The sequence below is a fragment of the Clinocottus analis genome, unplaced genomic scaffold, assembly GCF_023055335.1.
Source record: "Clinocottus analis isolate CAN_PGR_092001 unplaced genomic scaffold, fCliAna1.0.p SCAF_6, whole genome shotgun sequence".
NCBI classification, from domain to species: Eukaryota; Metazoa; Chordata; class Actinopteri; order Perciformes; family Cottidae; genus Clinocottus; species Clinocottus analis.
In genome coordinates this window covers 835,559-841,402 of record NW_027176218.1, presented here as the reverse complement: position 1 = coordinate 841,402, position 5,844 = coordinate 835,559, and positions in this window count along the sequence as shown.

The following is a 5,844-nucleotide window of genomic DNA, read 5'->3' as shown; positions in this document are numbered from 1 at the left end:
CCAGACGGAGCTCGCAGCGGCGGAGCGGGACAGCGCGCGCGGAGGGAGGAAGTTAAGCTTTTATAATGATGCGTGAAGCGCGGCCGCAGAGCCGCCCTCTGACGCCGCGCAGCCTCCAAACCCTCCGCTGCCGCGCGCAGCGAGCGACGGAAACAGAGCCGTGATTGCGTAATAGCTGTTTTACTATGTTTAACCCGTCAAGTGCGCGCGAGCGTTGACGTGTTCTGGTCGTTGGTTTATTTTATGGAACTGTGACAAAGGTTCTGGTTCTAGTGGGGTTGCTCTGGTTGCGTTTGCACTGTTGGTTGCATTGGCAACACTGTTGCTCTGGTTGCATTGACATCATTGTTGCTCTGGTTGCATTAGCAACACTGTTGCTCTGGTTGCATTGACATCATTGTTGCTCTTGTTGCATTGGCAATATTGTTACTCTGGTTGCATTAGCAACACTGTTGCTCTTGTTGCATTGGCAACACTTGCTTTGGTTGCATTGGCAACACTGTTGCTCTGGTTGCATTGGCAACACTGTTGCCAGTGCAACTTAAAGTGCAGAATGTAATGAGTAGGAACGTCAACACAACATCAGGTTGTTGTGTTCATGATGACGCTCCTGGATGGATTTGGATTTCATACATTTCAACACATCATATCACACACTGTGTGTGTGTGTGTGTGTGTGTGTGTGTGTGTGTGTGTGTGTGTGTGTTGGTACATGTTGGCAGCAGCGGGTCAGGTCAGGTGGCCTTCTGGCCTTCACATGCAAAATGTCACTCAAATTAAATTGACCACAAAGAAACAAACAACGGCCACACAGTGATACAACAAGACGACAAAGACACCAACACAACCACAAACAGCTGCAGAAAGAGACTCACGACTACAAAAAATGGCAAAACAACTGAAAAGAAACACACAATGATTACAAACAGACACTAAACAAACAAAGAGACACAAAATGAGGATAAACGAAACAAAAAATACAAAGAGACACAAAATAACTGAAGAGACCAACAACTACAAAGAAACACAAATCTTCTACAAAGAGACACAAAAGAACTGCAAAGAGACACACAACTACTACAGAGACACAAATCAACAACAAATAGACACAAAAGACTTACGAACAGATGCAAAACTAATACAAAGAGACACAAATCAACAACAAAGAGACACAAAATAACTACAAAGATAAATGAATTGGTATCAAAAGCACGCCAGACGATGAAATGCAACACAATGAAACAACTGCAAAGTGACATAAAGCAACAACAAAGCGACACATTCGAACACAAAGAGGCGTGGCAGCTCCAGTCCGAGTGTTTGTGTAGTGTGTGTGTGTGTGTGTGTGTGTGTGTGTGCGTGTGTAGTGTTTGTGTAGCAGCGGCTGCCTGGCCGGCCTCCCTGCACATCTGTAACAACATTAACGCGTCGGCCATGTTTGTTTCACGCATCACGGCGGCGCTCAGCGCGGCCCGAAGGCCGGACGCCATGTCTGATGCATCGGAGGTGAGGTTGTGTTGTCCGGGGTGAGGTTGTGTTGTCCGGGGTGAGGTTGTGTTGTCCGGGGTGAGGTTGTGTTGTCCGGGGTGAGGTTGTGTTGTCCGGGGTGAGGTTGTGTTGTCCGGGGTGAGGTTGTGTCGTCTCATTGTTCCTGTTACATTATTAGAGGCCGTTGTTGTAAATGACAGGGTTAATCTGTCAAAGTGGATGTAGTTATTGTTGATGGGAGTTTCTCTTCCAGCAACGTGACGTGTTGTCCGTTAGTTGCCGTGATCTCGGCTGTCTTTCATCTGCGTTGCCGGAGTTGCGGCGCACTCGGATAAAATGTCTCTCTTCTTTTAGTGACGTCGTCTCACCGCAAAATGACGACCCCTTCACTGGATCACGCTTCTGGATCGTTTCTGTTCCAGGAAAACGTGATTTTGAAGTAAGTTGAAACAAAAGAAAACAAAAGAAATGCAACATCGCGGTTTGGCTTGAAAAACACAACAATGAACTTGATTGTGTTTACGTAACAAATCTGCTTTGTTCTCTCGCTGACCTCCAACAACTGACAAGAAACTTCATTTGTGACATGGAAACATAAAGTAATAAACCACAAGATGTTCACCCTCTGAAAGGTACTTGTGTAAACAAATAAAGAGCCAAGGGATGAAAGAAAGAATGAATGAATGAATGAAAGAATGAATGAATGAAAATCTGGCAACAATGAAAGCGAAAACTAAACTTCATGAATGAAAGGACGACGATGTCGAGGTATTTACATATCAATATGTTTATCTTTATTCCTCTTGTTGATTTGTGTCTCTTTGTCGTAGTTTTGTGTCTCCTTGCAGTTCTTTTTTGTCTCTTTGTTGTAGTTTTGTGTTTCTTTGTAGTATATTTTTGTCTCTTTGTAGTTCTTTGCGTCTCCTTGTAGTATTTTTGCATCTCTTTGCAGTTTTTTTGTGTCCCTCTGTAGTAGTTGTGTGTCTCTTCGTAATATTTGTGTATCTCTTTGTGTCTCCATGTAGTAGTTTTGTGTCTCTTTCTAGTAGTTTTGGAGGTGATAAGAAACCGTCGGTGAGGAAACGTTACGACATGTTCTCGTTCCCACCAGAGAGAGAGAGAGAGAGAGAGAGAGAGAGAGAGGATGGCTCCACCATTTCACTCTTCACCTTTTAAAAGATGGACGAGTATGAAGGAGTTCACCTGGTTATGACCAGAACAGCTGTTGCAACACTTTAACACTTTTGCTCCAAGCCTTGTGGTCTGTATGTATGTGCCATATATATATATATATATATATATATATATATATATATATATATATATATATATATATATATATATATATATGTATATATAAATATATATATATATATATATATATATATATAAATATATATATATATATATAATACATACAGATATATGTATTATATATGTATTATATATATATAATATATATATATATTATATATATATATCATATATATATATTTATATATATATATATATATATATATATATATATATGTATAATACATACAGACATATATATTTATATATATCTGGATATTTGATCTCTTCTGTTGATGCATGGACATGAATTTTTACTCCGTAATGTGTTTGTTTTGTATGTTATTGTTTGTATGAAATCGATACACACGCGTTATGTAACTTTGCTGCTTTTGTGTTTTTCTGCTTAAAAGAAGAAAAAAAAGACGACAAAAGATTACAGAAAACTGAGAAATTGCCCTTTCAAGAAAAACAACAATGACATTGAACCGTGAGATTGTGGCCTCTCCGTGTGTGTGTGTGTGTGTGTGTGTGTGTGTGTGTGTGTGACTCAGTCTCTGAATGAGTCAAAGTGTGAGTCACAGCATCTACGAATAGTAAACGATGGTTTCTCAATCCGCTGACAGAACGCTGCACATTGTGAGCGACATCAAAGAAATGTGAGACATCAGAAAGACCAAAACGCTCTCGTGGAGTTCCGTGTCACGGGCGGTTTGTGCGGCGCGACGGCTTGAAATGAACCAAAACAACTCCCTAATAATCCATCAGATTATTCCCCAGGACGTCGTATCCGTACATGTGATGAATGGTTAGCGTTTGGGCCTCTGGAGATGAATCTGTTGCATAAGATGTTTCCTCAGAGAAACTCTGTGTGTGTGTGTGTGTGTGTGTGTGTGTGTGTGTGTGTGTGTGTGTGTGTGTGTGGCGCTCGCTGCACCGGCGTGGTTGGTGCAGTTTATTCCTTTATGAGTCTGTTGCTTGTTATCGTTGCTTAATTTTGATTTCGAAGCGGCTTAATTGTTTCTGACTTCCTGTTGCTGTTCTGTCTCGGCGGTTCAAACCCGGCTGAAGCAGCGCGTGCTGCGTGACACCATGTTTTGTTGTTTTGTTGTGTTGTTGTTTTGTTGTTTTGTAAGATGAAACATTGAAGGAACTCGTTTTTATTTGAGCACAATTCCATTTGCAGTGTTACGACATGTATTTATATATATTTGTATTTTGTTGTTGTTTATTATTTTATATGAATACATATATATATTTACATTGTTATTATTTTTAATATTAATGTAATTTTTTAATGTGTTTCTTATTTTCTTAATTTTTTAAAATTTTATTGTATTACATGTATCTTTATTATTTGATATTTATTTCTTATTTTATATATATATATATATAACTTTTTTGTATCTGCATTATTTGTTTTTGTTATTTCTTTCTTATTTGTTGTATATTATCTTATATATATATATATATATATATATATATATATATATATATATATATATATATATGTTATTAATATCATGTCATTTTAAATGTTTTTCTTTATTTTCTTACTTTTTATTTTTTAATTTTAACATTTTAAATGAATTGTCATCATCATCATCCATGATATACTATTACCTTAAATACTATACATACAATAACTACAGTCACATATAATCTGATGCATTTTGTAAACACCTATAAAAACACACAGAGCCGATGACATCATGTTATTATAACGCTTTCTAAACCTTTCTTCTGTTTCCCGGCGAGCATTAAAGGGGGTAGGATCTCTTTGCTGTGCCCGAGGGGTTAAAACCTCTAATGATAGTATTCCTGACACAAAGCATTTGGCGGAGGATCCCTCGGCGCCTTCGGGGTGGAAGCCAACAGGTATTCAGGTCTCCACCTGTCCGTCACGGCTTATCTGCAAAGAATGGGGCGTGTCAATCAGTGAGACAATCAGCACACATTTCCAGTCCAGTTTTAGCGGGCTTTTCTTTTTTCTTCTGTGTTTTTTTTGTGGCGCTTTTGCAGAGTAAATAGGATTTACAATCGGAGGCTCTCCTGTAATGTACCCGTTGAGTCAATCTGTCGGCTAAACGCTTATATTTATCAATGAATTTTAATCCAGACAGGATTTCCTGTACTTTACGACGCTGGTCCCTGTGGAATGTCTGGAGGAGCCACATTAAAGCTGCATTCATTGATTTTTGTTTTGGCCCTCAGAAGAAGAAATACTCACAGTCCTGGCATGCTATAGCTAACAAATCCATCAGAAGCAGAGCAACGTCATCATGCAAAATGTTTGTTTTTAATCCCCCTGATCAACTAATATTACCTCCCACCAACACCAGAAATATACATCGGGCTCCTTCGCTGCTCGTTGTTCCTCTTTCTTCACCAGCTGGGCGCTAATGTTGTTAGCATTTGCGAGCTAAGCAGGTAGCACACAGTGGTAATGTCAGAGAGCATTAAAATCTTGAGTGTCAAGAGCGAAATGCTAATTTCCACTAGTTGGGCCCTCACTGGCTTTTTGGCTCAGTGGTTAGCGTGCCCATCTTTCAATCAGAGGATCGGTGGTCCAATCCCCGGCTCCGCCAGTCCACGTCATTGTGTCCTTGAGCAAGCAACTTAACCCTCCCTGCTGCTGTGTCTACGCGTTAGCTAAATGAAATATTAGTTTTTGCTCTTTTACTGTTGGATTCAATGCATTCTTTGTTTTTAGGGACCCTTTTTTGTTACTTTAGATAGTAAACGCTGAAAATACTAAAAGAAAATATCTAAAAAGAGACGCAGGAGTCGCATAGAAGGTGTCTATACGTTCAAAAATCAGCAATGAAGTTTTTCCCCGTTTTGAATTTTTTCCCACCTTTTTTTCGCGTTTTCATTGACAACAATGGATTTGAAGTTGCCAAAAAAAGCAACAAAAGTTGACAACACTTTTTTTCCCCTGCCTGTGTTTTACACTAATTTTCTATTTTATAATTTTTGATTTCTTTAACGGCCATGTATGAACGTTTTTTTCTGATTGGGCACCCGACAAATGAGCTTTTAAGAGAAGGTGATTGAATACAA